A 21,600-nucleotide genomic window follows, 5' to 3' on the forward strand; every position below is an offset into this window, starting at 1 on the left:
TTTTTTATTTTAATTTTTTTCCCTGTAAACTGCAGACTTCAGGATCGGATGAGATAGAAACCTCGTTTTCCCCACGTGTGAAAGGAATCTAGAGCACATTAGTGATTTTCTCCAGCTGTGAATTAAGTGATGAAATCTTTGTGACCATCTGTAACCAAGATGATTTGTTCATTATTTCCCGGTGATTGACAGAACTGTCGGTGACGAAATTTGGTCATAATTCACGACTTAATTATATCTCTTACATACATATTAGGCACTCTGCACTGTCATCCGTAGACTGAAGATCCTTAATGAGTGGAATACATCCTGATTCTGCTCCTGTGCAAGTCAAGGCTCGGTATTAAAAGCATATTTGAGTTCAAATTAAATTCTATAGATAAACTATGAAAGAAACATTTGTCTTTGTGTGCAAGTACAAATTTATCCCCCATGTCCACTTGTTTTGACTCAAATCCCAAGCATCTCAGAGACCTGATAACGAAAAGGAAAAAGTCACTACTTGTGTTAAGACCAATTCTGATCTCTGGGGGTCGTGATACAGGAGCAGCACTAATGGGTTCTTTAGAATTAAGACGATTGTCACTAAAAATATAAATAAAGATGTAAAAATCTAAAGTCATGGAAAATGATCTCAACCTCTGGTAAAGGTTCACTGCCTCCGAATATTCCAAGTGTATAATGGCCTCCCCTTTCACGTAGGATGCTTTGAAACTGCTGCTGCATGTGAAGACGATTGCTTTGAAGCCACCTTTTCATGCTGGGGACCCCTTTACCTCATCCGCAGCACTGCAGGACAGAGTGCTGTCAGAAGCAGGCCGGTGAGCCGGAGAAGGAGCGTAAACCCTTTATACAGCTGTCCGAGCACATTGCCTGTCATCTGTGTGCCACATTTCCGCATGGGCAGTGCTTGGCAGTCCCAGATTCACACCCTGCCCCTGCCAACCACAGGACTTGGCCCCCGAGCGGGAGGGCTTATGCTGCAAGAAGCTTTGGGGGTGAATGTGTGGGATCGGGCATCAACCAGATGTGTGGGTTGCATCTGTCTCCCCCCCACCCTTCCCTTAGCGACAACAAGATTTCCATTTTAATTGATGTGCCCATGGGTTTTGGATGGACACAGCTCCGCAGGCGCCCATACCTTGGAAACCATTTCAAAGTCCCCACTATTAGAACGGTGCCAGGCGGCAGAAATGCAGAGGTTATGCAGACATTTGTCAGATTCTCCAGGTTTTATTTTTAGCAGATAAGTGCAGCTTTGGTCCCCCGACAGTAAAAATACGACAAAGAGCTTGTTATTGTCATGTTTCATTCAGATTTGTCTTTTACATTATATTGTAGGTTTAAGTTACAGTGAGGACGTATACAGAGGAGAATACCTCATAAAAAATACTGTTACAGATAGTGACATGAATTTCTTTTGTGGAATCACGATGCAAAGCACTATCCTGAAAAATTGGAAGTGGTACTGCACCCAAAAACAAGAGGAAGTTGTGGGTTTTGGACGTTCTTACATCTTGGGTCTGAAAGGTTTCCACAGTAGTAATAAATTATCGACCATGAAATCTGGAAACAATTTTTGCTGCATAATTAACATCTCATTTGTTTGCTCCAGACAGGACAGGTTTAAACTGGCAAAATATAATATATAATAATACAAATTAACAAAACAACGTCATTGGATGGACATAAACTTACATGAAGTGAGTGCATCCTACTCAAAAAACCTAAAAGACAAATATGCTTCCTCCTGTCGCTTCCTGTAGCATATTCCAAGTACTGGTGAGAATTACAAAAATTATCAGTACCAGTTCTTCCTAGAATCTCATTTCTTGGGTATGAAAAGACTTGAATGAAACAAGATAATAATCTAAAGCCCTACTCCTACAGGACTGGTATTACCTTGGGTCCTCCTGTGATATGTGATGCAATAATTGCATATGTTAATAATCCATATCTACAACCTGTTAAGTGAAAACGCTGCAGCAAATTACCTTTCCATGTTTTGCCTGATACACTGGTCATTCAACATTGGTCATTTGTGGAACATGTATTTTGTCTTATTCTACATTCCCCTAGATTTACCTTCCAAGGGAAATTCAAATTGGTTATGATGGAGGCTGTTGTGGAAATGATCAGTGGGAAATTGAGTGCGTCTGTAGTTACTCTGTATGGAAAACAAATTGTACGTTAAAATATGATTTTATGATCAAAACAATTCTAAATCAAATTCAAATGTATCACAACATTTGCAGTATCTTTGAAAGTGTGGAGGACAGATTCCTAAAGAACAAGAGGTCCCAAAGTGACTTTAGTCCAAACCCAATGACATGACTCTGGCCCTATGACACCATTCACCCAATAATTGCACTTCTGTGGAGTCTGGCACGTTTGTAAACCATCGACCGCGGATGTGTGTCATTAAGTCTGTGTTTAAGTTCCCAGTGACGGGATGTGGATCACAGTTCTACTCAGTTGACATAAGAGAGTGTAACCATCTTCCCCTTTTTTGCCTTTAGTTGGAGGTAAATCGTCTGAAAATTGAAATGGTAAATTAGTTGCATTTTAGTCGAGCTGTCTCATGTATGTAAGATATCTAAATATTTTTGGTCAATGTTCTTTTTTTTCCCACATTATTTTCTTTTATTTTTCCGAGAGGGAATGCTGTTCTAGTTGTAGATTTATATTTAAAACAAAAAAAAATCATTTTGAGAATAAAACTAAACAAAAACAATTTTTTTTTAAATTTTGATTTTACATGTGCCAACAACCTGTTCTAAAAGTGAAAAAGAGAAACATGCTGTAAAAGAATAAGAGATTGATTTTCATGTAAGCATTCTTTCATGACCTTTAAAAAGATATGGAGATCGATTATAGAGACCAGAGTTTGTAGTTCATACACAAAATATGGTTAAAATAAACTATTGTTGTTTTTCTGTATCGTCTGATTCTTGTTTTCATCATCCATCCCGAGAGGACTGACAGAGATGTAACAGTACGAGTCCGATATTTAAAAACCAGAGCTTTAGTTCAGTGCTTTATTCTGAGCAACGTTCACACACATTTAGAATCTGCAAGCCAATATTCACCAGAGCCTTTTAAACCTTTCATTTTTACATTTCAATGATTATAATTACATTTTCCATCTTCATCATGGAAAACTAAGACCAAATACATAATAGAGAATATTTGAATATTTGAAGTTGTAATTCCATTTAATTCATTCAAGCCCTTTCAATTTTGTTTTATTTCTATGATAATGTAGATTCATTATTAATATGAAATTGGTGTGTTTTTAAACGTGGTTATATATGCACATTCAGTGTTGTTACATGGAATCCGGTATAAAAATGACAGACTGACATGCAGGTCTGAAAACACATAAAAGCACCTAACACACCACATGCCGGCACGTATAGAACATTCACTGTAATATTCTGCCATCTGTCACACCGTGAGATGAAAATGGTGCTTTTACTGTTTTGCAACTGTTCAACTGAAATAACAACACCAGAGCTTGATATGAGACTGTGACTATGTGTGAGCTTTATTTACCACTGATACAATTACTTTGAGAGAAACTTTATCAACTTTTAAAATTATGCCGGTTACATAAATAACACTGAAAATGTCATGGAGCCAATTTACACCACTGACATAATAAACGTATTTTTTTCATCCTTAATGCATTATATTCTTATTTGCTTTGTTGGCCATTTTTAAAGTCCAAATATTTGACTAATAACATCAACTATTAAAATAAAATAGCATTTAAGTATCTTCGGCACAGAATTCACAGTAACAATCAGTGTGTGCAACAATGATATCTATAACGCATAAAAAAACATAGTCTTATCATTATGCATCTTTTAGTACTGTTGTTTTAAAACTGCACATCCCAGCACGATTCTTATTATCCAGTAAAATCCAGTCATTATAATGTTTTGCCAGCGTACTGTATGTAGAGCTAATAAAACTGCATTAGTGAAACATCATGTGTTTGGAATCCTATACAGAGCATAAGCTGAACGAGACGCGTGCACGTTCTCCACCATCAGCATTCATGAGCTGCTGTTCAACTTCGGTAATCAGCCAAATAAATTAAGATTGTGATCGTCAGTGATCGCGTCATATCGCACAGGACAAGCCAACAGTAAACATTTGGACCAGGGAGTAATTGCCATCTCCTCTGGGCCAATTAGCAGCAAGTAAATACTGCTTGTACAGTAGATCCTCTCTTGAGTTTAGGAATTCAAAGAATATTTGAGTACTTATTAAACTATATGTTTTTATACCAGCGCATCTTAGAAATAATGAGGAATTTGTTTGTGGTTGTTTGATTTCCCACCAACTCTCTTTCTCTCTCTTCACTTCAAGCCCCAGAGAAAAGTGAAATATTATCAGAGTCATATTACATGCACGGCTTTGCCTCCAGGAATTTGTTTCACATTCTCTCTTATTGTTTACCTCCGCCAGCCAAGGAGGTTATGTTTTCGCCCCTCTCCATTTTTCTTGTTTGGTGGTAAACAGGATTATGCAAAAAAATCGACAGAACAGAGTTCACGTAACTTGGTGGAGAAATGGAGCCTGGACAGAGAAAGAACACGTGGATCCACACAAAGACAGAGATCCAGGATTATTTTCACCTTCTGTAACATTGTGAGGCCTTTTATTTTTACATTTTCACCAATTTCCCAGAGAGTGATGCATTGATCTTGATAAAAGCCATATGAAAGGGACTGATTGAATGTAAGTGGACCGTTTGGCCTTGGTGGTGGCATCTGCTCTCCTGAGTTCTAGTTGCTGAATGCTATACGATTGTTCTAGTTATTCCAGAACAGTCGTAGTTTCCACTGATACGTCATCATCAAAAGTGAATTTACATTTGTCTACGTCATGGGGGCAGTTCTCGTAGTTTGGTAATTTGAATCCAAGGCATCATGCATTTCCCACATATGCATCCAGTCGTGCTTCAGCCAATGCTCATGAAGACCTACTGAGAATTATCACACAATTTTAAAGTCATACAGAGTGTTGTTACTATTAGTGTCTGCAGATTTACTGTATGACTGATTGATTAAAAATAAATCCTATAAAACATTTAGTGCTGATCTGAAGAACTACAATACGGGCCTGCTGGCTTCCAGGTAGTCCGTGAATTAATCAATTACCATTAGTCAATCAATCAATCATGGATGTGATTTACCTTGCCCCCCCCCCCCCCCCCAACTGTGTGTTTACAGTCTTCAGTCAATGCGACAGACAGTGTGTGAGGCAGGAGCAAGAGATCGGGGCAGAGCTTTCATTTGCTTTTCCCAACAGGAGGCTTTGATTAGATGCACTGTGTGAATCAAGGGTGAAGCTGCTGCACCGACTGAGCATCAGTCAAACCAAGTGTATATTAAAAAAATAATCCCATGTGACGTGGGAATATGAAGATGTTCACATCAGTGTATTAACTGGAGTGAGGAGGAAAAAACAGCATGAAAAAAAAGATCTGCTCAAAAATACATCTTTAATCAGATATATCAAACATTGACCACTAATGGAAAACACTGTAAAAAACATTTGAAACATTGACAAACATGTATAATCAAGAGAAGGAAACAGCTTTTTTTTCTTGCTGAATCAAAATGTGTCTCTTATGTGGGAGAAACTGTAAAGTTGTGAACCTACACAAAATGCACAACAATCCCGTTTGCTAAACTCATTTGAAAGTTTGCCCTTTGATTAACTACTTCCACCGAGAGGTCAGCTCATCTGCGTAACTGTGTCAGCCAATCACGAGCGAGCTACAGCACGCAGCTCACTCCTTGAGGAAACCATGCATTATAGTGTACAATGCCGACTCGCCTGCCCTTTCAAGTGTATGACAGGTTGGTTTTATATTTTTATACTTTAAATAGTTGCATTGAAAACACAGCCCAGGGCCTGTTCCACTGGCTCCTCAATAATGCACCATTAAACTCCTCATTTTCTTATTTATTCTGCTCCTGAGGCTCGAGTAAATTAATGGGTGCTTAATGCCAGGGCTCTGTTTGGAATGCCCGTGGGTTTTCTTATGTGTATAATTTACAGCGGTGTTGGATAGAAAACTGTGTAGGAACAGTATTTCAGGGGGGTTAGTGAGTACTTTCTTACATTAAAAATCATGAACAAACATGTACTTTATTACTGTAATGAGTTGTTTAGAAATTATACATTTTTAAATCTATGTACATTTCAAGAGCTACTGTATAGATACCGACATGAGCTGCAGTTTGTTGTGTATATGCTGGAGATACTGACAGTGGTGAAACAACAAACGGACAAAACAACTTCACTTGGCAACGACCAGGAGAAATAAACATCTGTTTCTTAAGCAGCTGCCATTCGTGGAGGAACTCACCCTGTGGTCAAATGTTCTATATGATCGCTTGAGACTGTCCAACATATTCAAGATGGAAGGAAACAACTTAATAAACACCAAGGAGCTGTTACATATTATATCTTAGCTCCATCTTGTTTTTTTTCCAGGTACGCTACAGATTCATAGAAAAAAGTTGGAAAAAAAAGTACTTTCAAAATGATTGATTTGTCTGATGTGCCCTTATTTTCACAACCTGCCAGATTTCCAGAGATAACAGTTCCTTTTCCTTCAGATACTGCATCATGAATCCGAATGCACTCGGGAAGCTTCTATTACAGGACTATCAAAGAACACTGAGTTCTACAAGTTGCAGATCATTTGCAAGGTGTTTTTACAAGTACACATGGAGAGGAAGTATTTCTGATCTGAAGTCAAGGAACTCTGTCTTGTAGGCTAAAATCCTGCCATGTTGTAACAGCCACTGCTTAAAGTGTGTTCTCTGTCCCCAGGTCTACATCATCAGATATGGGATGGGAGGGATGCAAACTGCAGTGCAGTCTGGGAGCTGGATGCCCGCAGCAAGCTCTTAGTTCCTGGCAGAGAGGGATCGAGCACTGCAGTGAGACTGGGACAGGAGCTGTGGCATCACATCAAAGAACGGGAGACGAGGCTATCGTTGAGAGGTAAATCCCCTCGTTTGTCACGTTGCTCTTTAATTCACCTGAAGAAAGTGATCGTCGGTTTATGGTACGGTGGCTATTTATACAGCCTGCACCACGTGGGCTGCAGGGTTCATCCTGACTGAACTACTTCATGCAAATTTCAGTGCTCACTGCTCCACAGGGGAGAGTGAGCAAGTCTGGAGAGCGCCTGAAGCCCGAGAGATGTATAATGTGAGACATATATATATATATAGATAGATATCGCTCATGTAACAGGGCAACAAAAACTAAGTTTATATGAGAAAACCGTACTTATAAAGCAAGATGTCGTTGAGAATTTACCTTCCCCTCCATAAGGAGATCCTAGGAATGGAGTGACGTGCGCTTGAGGCAACATATTCTTCGGGTTCTGCAGAATACGTTTACCAGAAGGACCTAAAAACACGAAAGCAATGCAAAGTCATCATGTAGAAAAAATATATATATCCAGGGTTGCAGGTTCAATTGCGACATCTGACCTTCAATTCCTTTAAATATATCCCGAACAACTCAAAAAAGATTTTGGATTCAACACATCTGAATCACTTCACTGTATGTTTCCCCCCGTTAGCTATCGTCTGATGACAAATTAGCCTCTAGGGACAACAGCCAACATTTTCCGGCATCTGCTGTAGATAGCGGACATTAAACACTAAACACACTAAACACCGACAGCGATACTTGGTGATTTGGGTCCAGATGACATTTTTGGCTAATGTCACCTCAGTCTCCACGTGTACTGCTAACCAGCTGGAAACTAAAGCCTTCTCAAACGTGATTGGTCAAACTAGAAACAGAAACCAGAAGAACTCCAGCCCCCAAAATAATGTCCCTTGCTTATAGATTCTCCACAGAACAACAACATGACTTTTGTTTCCAGCTCCCGTTGTCTCGTCCAAAGCAGCACATTACTTTTCCAGAGGACAGTCAACAGGTGTGATTACAGCTCCGGTGACATCCAAGTCCAACAGTAGAGCTCAGGACATCGAGGTTAGTTGATATTTCTGACTGGAGCCTCTGTTCTATAACCAGGACACATCTGTTAGAGGATGATGGAGTAGAGCGGAGTCACAGCGAAGCTATTGTCACCCTCCTGCTTGAGGAGTACTCAAATTCTGAGCACGCAGGATCCTGAAAAAACCCCTCTCCATCATAAAGCTTCGCCTCCCTATGAGGAAGATTACTTTCTAAAGGGTGTGTTTTTTTCCGTGTCTGAACTTAGCAGCGAAGCGAGCACCCAGCTGCATATGTAGACGTGGCTAACCAGCCATGTGAAAACAGACACCCAGTCCCTTGCTTTCTCTCTCTCTGCAGTTATATGCTCACATTTACACACATGCACAACAAAACACTGTAATAATGGTTGGGTTTTGTTCTATGTGGGCGATCATGGGAGGCAGTGTCGGCTGTTGCAGGGCTCCGTGTCTGTGTTCCCGTGGAAACTGTGATTGTGGGATGTACCGACTGACCCTGCTTAGCGTGCCAAAAAATTTGCCACGCTCAGAGGCCTTTTTTTCCTTTAAAATGTGCATCTCTCACAACCTTTCACAGATCCTACTACGTATTTCAGACATTTAAATTACTTTAATAACATTTTTTATAACTTTTATATCGGTACCACATTTCAGGCAAAATTGCTGTATTGCAAAACCTATAGGCTATAAGGAAAACCATAGATAACAGATTGGAAAATATATATATATAATTTTTTTTTTTAAATTGCAGTGAAAAAGTTCATCAATCAAAAGCAACACAATTAACCCTGATATTTTTTCTTTCCATCTTTCAGAAGTTGCTGTAGGAGGCTTATGATGCAGAAACTGAAGGCTTTTTATTGGCTTGTGTTTAATACGTTTTTAGGGAAATGTCATATTGCTCAGTTGGGCATAGTTGTGAGCACATTTTTTTGTATTTTGTATTCACGCTGTCTGAACACATATACGAAACATCTGAGGATTCATTTGCAAAAAAATATCTGAGGATTCATTTGCAAAAAAACATCTTCGGCTGGTATGGAAATACACAGCTGCTTGCCCTCTGTATGACAGTGGAAAATCTATATAGTTCCAGTGAGGGTTCTCTTACTTTTGACACTAATCAGCAAATTGGGGGGTTTGCAGTTGGTATATTTTAACTGTCACATACAGCAATAGTAATGTGAAAGTAATTGTAGGAGCAACCACATTGTGAACATTTGTCTTTGTCTTGTCTTGCAATGTAGCTGGGAAACAAATATCTCTCATACCTGAATCATTCCTGGCCCTTTCCTGCAAATACATATATCCAAGCAGCCAGTATTTATTCAACCAAGAAGGACATACAGCTTGACAATGTGGACGGTGCACATAAGATTTCAACTTACATTAACACAGGAACTTAAAAACAACTTGTTCTGTTCTGGAACAAAATAATCTGTTTTGCATATACACACTAAGTTAAAACCTGTTTGCTTTTCATATAAAGCTCCTAAGTTTTAAAATAAACGGTGCCTTGTTTACTCGTTCACTTCTCCTTGTATAATAGACTGTCAGTACTTTAATTGAGCAGTGAATTTGGATTTAAAACACTGAAATGCACGATAGCCACCAGCTACTGTTGCTTGTCTGTAAATCTAAAAACATCTGTGCTTCTTTATAATGTGATGGATTTGCACGGAAGGTCTATGCAGTGGATCCAACTTTTTCAAGTCCTGTCCTGATTACACACCACAAGTGTTCTTTCAAGTAATTTTTTAGTCAAAGCAATTCATTATTATTAAAATCAAACATTATGAGACGTATGGAAAGTCTTCAGGTGCTCTGGGGGCAAATGGGAAACCTGATAGTCATGTACAGTGTAAATGGGTCATTACATTAAAAGGAACGATCAATAACGTGAAATAGAAACCATCTGTTTCTGTCAGCTGGATATTAAACATACTGACGCAACGCTTAATCAGACTATTCCTTTTTTTGAAAACTGTGACCTTGACTGGAACACGTCGTTTTGCAGTCCAGGTACCACTGAACACTAGGGGGCAATCACAATGCTGGGGAGCAATGATGGAAGAACCATTTGAGGGAAATTGCTTTAAAAACTTCATACAACAATTTGGATGTGATTTTAAGAATCTAAATATACAGATTAATACCCACATTGTAGACTGTTATTACTCAATTGATATGTTCAGTGTGTGGCCCAGCTGTGTAGCTATAAGAGGGTTCAGCAAAGTCAGAAATATACTGTGTAATATACTTTGTGTGCCCAGTGCTGGAATAACAGCCTGAGAGATCCATTCAATTTAAGCCAATTATTGCTTGCAAACAAAAATGTACTGCAGGAAAATTTTCTGAACAAACTGTTAAGTAAAATGCAGCATTTCTTGCTTTTCCCCCTCTTAGAGGAAAATGCCGGTTGGCCCTGGACAACAATTGAGGCAAAACATTACTGGCAAACACATTGTAGGCACTCACTGCTATTGCTTCCGTACTTTTTATTCAGATTAATGCTGCAACAAGTGACACATAAACCGAGGAGTTTCATTATAAAGTAATTCAATTCCCTGATGACTCGTATCTGTGGTAAGTACTGTCCTCTTTCTGGCGCAGAAGTAAATATTCCTTACAGTATCTTGTGTATCTACCACTAATGTAATTGTAAAATGTGAATTCATGAGTCATCCAGATCCTTTGAGTTATGTACACCAAAAATAATGAGCGTTTTAGAGCGATGAATAATTCAAGTGTAATAAATTCAACTTAAATGGTTCTCAATACGGGCGTATAATACTCCTGCATAATGATACACACTGAGTGATTTGATATTATTGGAGCTTCTTTCCAATGCAAGGCTGAGGTGAGATACCAGCGGAGAGACTGTGCTGATTTTATGGTCCGTGATGATGACTGGCAAATGAGATTCCTAAAAATTGCCAAGATCCATTGGCCTGAATCCCTGCGAATTGGGTTCAGTGATTAAATGTCAGGAACAAAGGAATGAAATGCTCTCTCTTCTTTAAGTATTCTTACAGATGGGTTTTTCTGGCAGGTGGGACAGTCAAAGGAAAAAAGTGGATACTCTAAATGACCCTATGCCAAATCGTGCCCTGGTCTTGAACCGTAATGCTTTCCTGGCAAGAGGAGATGTGGGCTGTGAAGAGGTTTGGTTTTTGTCTGCGTTTGTTTGCCTGTTAATTCCCAGGACTATGCAAAAAAAAAAAACACTGAATGGATTACTACGAAACTTGGTGGAAAGATGTGGTATGGGTCAGGAAAGAGCTCCTATCACTTTGGTGCCTTCTTCAACATTGCGAGAGGTATTTTTCCACATTTCCGTCGATTTCTCTGAGAATAATTTATGGATCATGATGAGAAAATTAGGCATATTTAGGGGGGTTATTATTCATGAGAGCGATTTGGTGCAGATCCAAATAAAAATCCAGTTCTAGTGAATTTAAATGTGGTTTCATGAGGGAACTGTTGGGCCTTGGCAGGGGTAAGTGCTCTGCTCAGATGCTTTTGTTACTGTAATACCGGCATGAATTATTTGTGATGTGCTTTAGCTCAATTCATTTATTGTCTCACAGCAACATTATTGGAAGTTTCCGCAGTTTGCTCTTGACGTGAATTAATACATCTGATTCTCTGACAGCTCTCAAACGGAGTTAAAATCCAAAACCATGCAAGCAAATGGTTTTTTGAAGCAAACACAGAAGTAAAGAATTCTCCTCAAACATTTGCACATGTACTGATATAGATCAGTACCACAGGCAGCAACATCCTTCTCCCCAACATGACTCACAGTCTATTTAAGGTATGAAACTGCAGATATTGTACGAGCTCCTATTTTGGGCATTTCAAGAACATCATATTCGTAAATGGTTTGTGGTTTGGTGGAACACTCACAAGGAGTAAGTCAGTAATAATAACAATTATAATAACTTTATTTGTATAGCACTTATCTAAACAAGGTTACAAAGGGCTTCACAAAATCCATGGCAAAAAAATGTATGAACTAAAATAAAAGGTATTCAATTCAGTTGAATTTCAAGCACCAAGCATCATAACATAATAAGAAACCTGGCATTTCTCACAGGTATAACTTTATGTAGACATTCATAAAGCATCCAGACAATCACAGTGTGGTCACTGCTCTCAGCCTCCAAACCCAACAACTCCAGTTTGTTACAGTGTCAGTGTTTTAGATAGACGGCCGACTCTGATTGGCTGTCTTTGCATCTGCTTGACCACCTCCCTTCCCACAACTCTTCTCCTTCAAAATGGAATAATCTTTATACCTCTGCAGACTCTTCATCATCGTAATTTCCATACTGTATTACATTACGCACTCATTTGTATTTTATTACATTTCAATTTTATATATCGCATTTCATTTTGTTACACTGTTTGATTAAGCGCAGTAACTGTATTATATTCTACACAGTTATTGCATAATGAATATCTAAATCTCACGTAGAAGGAAGGAAGACGGCACTCTGTAGATGTAATATTAAAACTCAGTCACTTGAGACAGTACGTGAGGCGCTTAAAATGTACATCAGCTAAGTTAATCACTGACTGGTCCACTTCTGATCAGATAAATTAGGCTTGTTTAGCTCAAAAACAAAAGCTCTTTTATATTCTACACACATCTGTGTCATCGGGAGCTCGCTGTGCCTTGCGAGCATACATCTGAAGGTCAGGTCTTCAGGGGGGGAAAAAATCCTCCAAACTGTGCCAATTCATTAATCTGAGGCTCATTGCAGGAACAAAATGTAGCTGGATAATAAATGTCCAGATTAAAGGCTTTTGCAGCCCCAAAGGCATGAAATTTAACTGAAGTCAACCCCTAAATCTTTATATGATTGTAAGGTATTATATTGAAACAGGGTTCTTTTTTTTCTTTTAATTTTCAAATAGTATATCACCATCCTTCGAAAAGAACTCTTATTTGTGCCACATTTTCCGGAGGACAAAGGAATTTATCTGATTCAGGAGGTGGCAAATGCAACATTTTTATACACGACAAGGCAAATGTAAGGATCATAAATAATAAAGAGACAAAAAAGACACGTGAATACAACAATGTGATGAAAAGAAGTTTAAATGAAATCTCCTGAATAGACGGGCACGGAAGCACGGAGCATGTTGAATAAAATCTGGCTCTCAAAGCTTAGTTTGCAGTTAAATACTCTGGTTAAATACTTGTCAGATGGTCTTCCAGCACTGCATCTATTGTGTTCGTGCCATCTCACCGCTTTTCCTTTCTCCCTTTGTTGGGTTGGGATCCTTTTGTCAGAGTCACCACATTACAGGACAGAGTCACTCAGCAAGACGGATGGGTCTTATTTTGAAAAGCCCGACTTCACCTCAACAACAGGGCCGATTTAAAATAACAACAACAGTTTCCAAAGCACAGAGCAGAGCTGTCGTGCACTTCTACATAAATTAACCTCCGACCTCAATATTATAGATTTCCAGTAGTTGACCTTTGTTCGTGTCGGAGGTGGTAATGAGAAAAGCATCTTCCACAAATGCAGAAATTATCAATGTACATTTCCATTTATGAAGTGATATCTCCCTCATGAATCTAAAATGCAAAACGTAATCAGGCAAGCGCAGTCTTCATTACCACTGCCCTTTCTGCCTCGACACAAATCATTACATATTATTCCACTAAATTGTTCTTTGCTGGCTCTCACCACACACAACCACTTCCAACATGGGGAATTGGCCTAATTCTAATTTGCAATATAGATATGCTTGATAAGTTTGGGGTAATGATGTAATGTGGTTGTAAAAATGTGTTGTTTTTTTCTCCCCACAGTGCATGAATCAGTAAGGAAGCAGGACTCTGCTCGTGAGCTCAAACCCATTAACACGATGGCTGCCTCCCACATAAATGTGAAATTACAAATCATTATTTTAATGCAGTTTCAGCCGCAGTTTGATTAATATTCAACCTGAGAGGAGTTAAGTGTAGTTAACATAGAGTCGTCTGTATCGGATTTCATTTCTGACTCCATCGTAAATGCAGCACACTACTGTACTAAGTAGTAGTAAACTTCTCTTAGTAAATATCTCTTCCATTTCATAGTCTGTATTCCACAGCAGTGATTTTAACATCGACTCTTCACACACAGCACGACGATCTGTGCGTTTAACAGTCTACGTGAGTTGTGTTCGCCTGCATCTCGGTGCATATGAGCCTTTAAAATAACAGTGGAGTACTGGAGCACTGACTTCAGATCAGGGTTTTTGTTGATCAAAAGCCCAGTCGATTTTCCACTGCCTCAAGATAGCAATCCGCCGACATAGCGCCTGACCGCCCTTTGTTTTAAGAACAAAACACCCTTGGGCACTCGATGTTGCTCAAGTGCATTTGCTACGTAAACAACGCCGGGTGTTGCAGGGCCCTGTGTCGGGTGGAGGGATGGATATTTTCCCATTGGTAATTATTCTAGACGCCAAAGATGCTTCACTTTCCCATTACACAACCCACATAGGTTTGACTGTACCATAAATGTAACAGCATACAATATCACACAATGAACAAACAGCACACACAAAAATAAAAGCACACAAACAGCAGGAGCTTATACAAATGTGTCAGTAAATGCACCCGTCACTGCACCTTTTCTATGCCTCTGTACTAGCACACTACTAAACTGTATTATTCAGTTAATGATTCCTCTAGTTTCCTTCCCAGAGCCACACTCCTCCTATTACAAACACAAATACAAAAACAAACATCACATGAGTTCAGGCAGAAACATGATTTAATTAGCATTTCACGATAAACTGATCATTAACTGACTAACTGCAATGAGCTAAGTGGCAATTACTGGACAGTGGCCACTGCTGCAATGCCAGCTGATACATGAAGTTTTACGATTCTTCTATTCTGATATTTTTACAAGACATTTAAATACACATGTCATTATTTAGTATGCTGTAATATTACACGTGCAGTAACTAGTAAAAAGCCTTTGCTACATATCAATTCCCAGTAAACCTGTGCTATTATTAAATAAAATGGGTTCTAATGGGTGCAGAAAATCTGCAATAAAGTGAGTCATTATAACAACATTACCTATATTTGCCTTAATAGTAAAGCATGAAGAGAAGGTTTCTGATTTCAAGTTACGGCTTTGACAGGAATAATACAGGAAAAGCTCTCCCAATGGCAAACACTATCTTCATGCTCTCTAAAATAAAAGTCATTTAGCAATTTGTTAAGACCTTCTCTCAATAGTATATTTTCTATCAGGTTTACATGTTTTTCATGTATTTCTCCACATTTACACGCCATGCAAACCCACAGACAGGTGACACTACAATTTCCTGCATATCATGTTCATACAGTAAATCAAGTGCTGTTTATCGAAACACAAATGTCTTGGGATTCTGCCTTCAACGCTGACTTGGAAATCATAAGAGGCCAGTTGCTCAGGTGCTGGATGCAGTTGGGCTAATAAATACATAAGGTATATGTTAAAGTGATGTGTGGTAGAAAATCCACACTTTATGAAAACAGATGTAATAGATGTGCCGTTGCACTGATAGCGCACAGACGAGAACATGGCATTGTCCAAGAAAAAATAAATAACTGATGCAATCCATTTCATCAGGGTCTGGGGAGCCATCCATCACACTAAGGTGGGCAAACAAAATGCAGTGCTCATGTAAATTGTAGCCTCCGAGAGCCTCTGGCTCCGGCTCGATCATTTTCATTCATGTAATAACTTATTTTCTCCACAACAGCTCGACCACAATCCGCTCAGGGGGAAATGTAATGGCAGTCTCTGTGACTGAAGAGGCAGAGAGAGGGTTCTCTTTACATGCCACTTGAAATCAAGCCATAAAACACATGGTAAATACACACTGCTCAAACAAATCAAGGGAACAGTTGATCTTTACTGATGATTCTGACAGTTTGGTCAGAAACCTTGACACCAGTAGCCTGCTGGAGGTCATTTTGAAGGGCTCTGGCAGTGCTCCTCCTGTTCCTCCTCGCACAAAAGGGGCAGATACCAGTCCTCCAGCTCTCCTCCTGTAATGGCCGGTCTCCTGGTATCTACTCCATGCTCTTGAGACTGTGCTGGGGAGACACAGCAAACCTTGAGAACGCACATATGGATGAGGCATCCTGGAGGAGCTGCACCACCTGTGCAGCAGAACACGAAACTAGAGAAGAATCACCACATGGCCACCACATGGAAAACCGTTGTCTTACTTTTGCCTCCATTGCACCTATTGTCATTTTCATTTGAACCAAAGCAGGTAAAATTGATTCACAGTCACTTGTGCTTCCTAAATGGACAGATTGATATCCCTGACTTGGTGTTATATACTGTGACGATTAAGTGTTCTTAAAAAAATGTTTTAAGTCTTAAACATTTTCATATTTTAACTACAGAGAGTTAAATACAAACGAAATACAAAAGAACAAGCAAAAACAAGGTGTTGGAACGGACTGTAAATTAAGACAAGCTTACCTATTTTGAATATCACACGATATGTTGTACACGATATGTACAATAATTAAGAGTGATCAGTCTCAGTGACACTCACCATTCTTTCCACCTTTTCATTTTAGAGTCATAGACCATGTCATCGGTTCCAGGATATGAAGATGTTATTAAGAAAGAGGACTGTAGTGGGGCAGTTAGTTATCTTGTTTGCTGCCGGCAAGATCTAGTGTCATTTTAAATTTAGTTTTTGCCACTTTGTTTCAGAAAGTCTGGATGGAAGTGAAGTCCAACAGATATGAGCATGATGAGCCTTAACTCCTCCACATTCCTCGAGAAGCACAGATGAGTATCAGTCTGTTTCGACTTCTGTTTGGAAGTGAAGACTTTTTTAAAAAAAGTTTTTCCGACCTTAATGATATTTAAGCCTGTGGAAGCTGCTGTATATAGATGGTCAACATCATCAGTTATCTTTATGATGGATACTTTAACTTGCACAGTAAAGTATGAAGTAAGTGTAGCAAGCTGTATTCATGTTGTCCTCCAACTGTAAAAATGAACGATGTATTTCCTGTTTACGAGCTCCCCACTTTCTCGTGGTTGTTTCTTCAGTCAAAAACAGGATTTGCAGGTTTTCTGCAGAAGAGATGAAAAACCTGGATTATGCCGCGTTAAGCCTATTAATGTTTGAAAGCTATAGATTTGTAATAAGATGGATGGGCTCGGCTTTACCTTCAGTGCGTTTGTGAGATTGTAAAGGTAATCTAGAGAAGACTCTTCAAGTGATTGGGATCACAAACAACAAATCTATTCATACAAAACACGCCTGCAACCATAGAAGATCCTGCAGTGTCCCTGCTGCTCGGTTAATGAAAATATGCTGAGCGGATCTCACAAGGTGGTTTAGATTCACTCCACCTACTTTACATTAAACTTTTTGATTTCTTAGTACTAGAATTGTATATTAATATGTCAATATCATGAGGACTCTTGTTTTCCATGCACGTGTGGTTGATATTGGATTGATACAACTACTACTACTAAACATCGAGGACAAAAAGCTAAAAAAATACAATTACAAACTAAAAACAGCAAATTATATAATAGAACATGATTTAAAAGTAATAGCAAAAGGGTAAAAAAATTACAATCAAGTAAAAGCATAGTATCCCAATACCGTTTGTCAACAAGCAACAAAGATAAACAGAGGAGGCACAGAGACCAGGGGCATCCACAGACACATGGCAGCCCCCAAAAAAGGCTTTTAAAGTGCGGTGCCTCTCCCACCTTTGCCACAAGGAGAGTGGGCCACTATTCTGGTGGAAGTTGAGCGGAGGACTAAAGCAGGACGGGTCAGAAATCCTGCAACAGATGCCATCAAAGAAGTCAGACGCGTCCTGGCAGAGCCTCTCCTTCTCTAGTCGTGAACACCTCTCGGTGAAAATCACAGCAGATGGTATATAAGAATCTTACAGGGAACCAGAATGTGTATTACAGTGACATCTGTAGCCGTATCAGACTGTGTGCTTAGAAAAATAAATAAAGAATACAATTATAGCAGGGATACATTTTGTACAGAGGGATCTTTTTTTAGAGCAAAACCAAAGCCATTGTACTGTCTGTACATCGTTGTTAGGGCAACAAAAATACAGCGTCTAACGAGACTGAGACTTTGAAACGTTGTGTCTCTGTGTCTCTGTGTAATAGATATTTGTCTTGCTGTCTTTTAAACAGTAGAAAGCATGAAAGCACTACATGCAGGCATCCGTCTACACACTGTATTTACTATTTTAGTTTACTACAGAAATCATGAAATATAATTTATTCATTAATTAGATGACAAAAGAGAAATACACGGTAAAACCCTTTATTTCTGTTAAGCCCTGATGAAGGTCTGAGCTGAATACCTGTTTGTTCAGAGCTCCAAGGCCACGAGCATCTCACCACGACACCTGCTGAGCTTCGTTTTCACCAATTCTGCAATGAAACTGTATATTTTTACCCTCATATCTTTTACTTTTTTATATTGTATAAAATTATACACGAAGGAAAGAGAGAAAATCCACATCCTGGGAATAAAGGTTGTTTTGAACACCAGAACTTTAAAAACATCAAACGAAAACATTTTAGACTGAGGTGCCAAATCAGTGCTATTCACAATAGTTTATTACATGTGCTGTTCTCTTTGTTAAAGGAGTCAGTCGAAACACCAGAGCTGTCACTCACTGTGCCGTCTCGGACTGAGAAACACACAAGTGAAGGATAGTGATGTAGCACAAGGATTCTTTAGCTGTCTGTTCCTTTTCCTCCTCACGCAGTGAGAAATTGTTTGTGTCAAAGCGCACAGAAAAACCATTGACCTCTAACTCGAACATAAAGAAAAGACTGCCAATTATTTACACAGCATGCCAGTATACGAACCTATCCACACACTGAAAGCACTCTCCTTCTATCTTCACATGTTTTCCCATTGTAACAACAGCAGCAAATTCTTTATTTGGTATCAGTGCTTGCAGGTTTAGTTTTATAACTTAACTTAACATTGCTGCCATTGATTATTGGGGTTTCACCGTATTACCTTGGGCCATGTGCTAGAAATAAAAGTGAAGAAACTGGAGGCAAATACACTTTTCATCCATTGGCTATACCACATGTCCTCTGAGTGTAGACCCTTCATCAGTCTCTATTTGATCACATGACATAATAGTAATGAACAAGCAGTCACATGTATCGTTTCTTCTATTAGACACGCGTCTGTCTGTGTTTTCACGTCATCAAACCCCAAAACTTTAAAGAAAACTGTTTTGTGTAATTAAACAGGTATAAACACACACACATATGTACACAACAATCATAGTGTCCACACTAGCTGATAACTTTTAGCTAGCTGAGTTTGACGTCAGCTCTTATATCAACGTTATTCCTCATACTTTGTAAAACCCGACAAAGTTAATTTTGGTCGTACAGGACGGTTCGGACAACCGACATACGTGGGTCATATGAGTTTAATATTGTTGGGATATTTAGTGTCAAATCAACTCAATCAACACTTGTATTTTCAGTAGTTTTAGTAAACTAATATTTTTGTTCTACTGCTAGAAAAAGTATTTCACTGGGCATCCTCAGAATGTTCTGCTCTTGTGTTTGATGTCTCATTCAAGTGGATGTTATCACCACTTACTGGCCTGGCATGCATCTTTAAACAACCATTAGTATGTGTTGGTGCATTTTGTAAAACAGAGGTTGTGTATCTGTTAAAATATTATATTAATTATACCAATAAAATCCATTTTAGTTTGCAGAAGGCCTAAATATCTCTGTGATGGATACAGGGAACTGTTGTAACAAGGAATGTCACCAATATGTTTGTCTGACTTCCATCATTTATTTTGTGCCATTTGATTCCACTGTAATTTTTAAGGCACAGTTACATCACAAGCTTGTTCATTTTATTACTCCTGTGTGCAGCTGCAAAAATTTGAAATTGAATCCCAAAATGATGAGCTTGAATGTGATACGTTATCATAGCGGTTGCAGGGTTGCTGTAAATGGGCTTTTCCCGGCATCATGCATGCGGGGTTCCACTGCACCAAGACCAGTGGCCTTTATCTCTACACTTTTCACAGATCTACGCTTTTAAAAGGATTTTGTCGAGGGCAATTTTTACTGGTAGAGGCAAATGCTGGGAAGAGAGATGAAGTGGAACAGAAACTTGAGACAACATTGCCCAGAAGGGGTAAGCTGGAGGGGGGGGATTTGACTGCAGAGAAAAAGCGTAGAGAGGGGAACGAAAGAGAGTTTTTAGCTGAGGCCAGCAGCCAGTATAAGTCACTCTGTCATTTGGTCAGGGGGTCCGGAAGAATTTTGAAGCACTTTATTGAACATGGCATTATTGGACACAGCTGTAAGATTCCATAAGCCCTGTGGTTCTCTCGTTTCATGTTTACCTCTAACACTGCTATTCCATGGCAATGACCCAGGCTTTTTCATCTAAGTTCTGTGCACGACTGAGCTAAGCAGACATATTTAATACTAATTCACGATAAGCTTCGAACCAGGTCATCACAAATAACTTTATAAGAATAGATGTATGAGGGATGGAAAAGACATAGAACAATTGCCAGCAGTACAAAGCTGAACTCAGCCACAGAATGGGCTGTAATTTATTTAATAAGGCAGTGAATATGTATAACGTCTCCTTTGTTCTCGAAGCTGTGACCTTTGCCATATGATTTACTTCAATCAGCTCATTGTATTTACAAAGCTTAGACTCAAAATGCGTCACACAAATACCAAGTAATATGAACACGTGATTTGCATGTTTGAGCATTTTGAGTGTAATTTCTCTCAGTATATTTGAACCAAAAAGTTTAGTCTGGGTGTACACGGCTGTATTAGCTGTTAGATGGTCTGAGTTATTTCTGTCCAAAGACGTTTTTGCATCACAAGGAATCATCATGTGCACGAGCAACCATTTAATATTTAGTGGAAGTAAGTGGAACCAAATTTTGTTTGCATAACTCCTGCGATAGCCGGTCAAATGTCAAGTATCAAGTATATTATACAGGTATAGAAAAGGCTACACTTATACAAGGAGTTAGGGTACACGCTTGAGTTTTATAATCTGCATTTCCTGTCACCATATTTCATCCGTTTAACAATACTATGATGCAACATATACATAACATATTCACCATATTGACTAAATAAAGTGGCTGTCAATGTGGCTCAATGCTCAATGTAACTCAATGCTTCCTGCCCATGTTTCTAAACCAGAAGCGGCGGAAAACTTTGAGCAACTGGGAGGCTTTTAATGTCAAATATCATGTCAAATATCATGAAGAAAAGAAGGAATCACATTGAAATGTTGCTGCAAGTACTGATGGAATTAGCTCTGTAATGACCTTACCATGAATGTCACATATATCTTGATTTACTATTTTATTTTTTCTCTCTTTCTCTTCACAAAGCAAACAAAAGACATTGCTGATTGATATATTTCCATGTGAGAGATGACATTTATAAAACCAAAGAGGTCAGAGAATTCAAACTTAGGGGTAATGTCAGAGCATGTGTGCATCTCAGGGGTGATGCAGACACGG

At 39.0% G+C, this 21,600-nt stretch overlaps 1 long non-coding RNA gene across 1 annotated transcript; it reads left to right on the top strand.

The window, feature by feature from the left end:
- The first annotated feature begins 22 nt into the window (after positions 1 to 22).
- LOC117763454 lies at positions 23 to 19,947 on the top strand. The gene is made up of 3 exons (XR_004614167.1): positions 23 to 166; positions 6,104 to 6,108; positions 19,938 to 19,947. It is a non-coding gene; the product is annotated as an uncharacterized LOC117763454 (long non-coding RNA).
- The last annotated feature ends 1,653 nt before the right edge of the window (positions 19,948 to 21,600 follow it).

This window comes from Hippoglossus hippoglossus, chromosome 6 (genome assembly GCF_009819705.1).
Source record: "Hippoglossus hippoglossus isolate fHipHip1 chromosome 6, fHipHip1.pri, whole genome shotgun sequence".
NCBI lineage: Eukaryota > Metazoa > Chordata > Actinopteri > Pleuronectiformes > Pleuronectidae > Hippoglossus > Hippoglossus hippoglossus.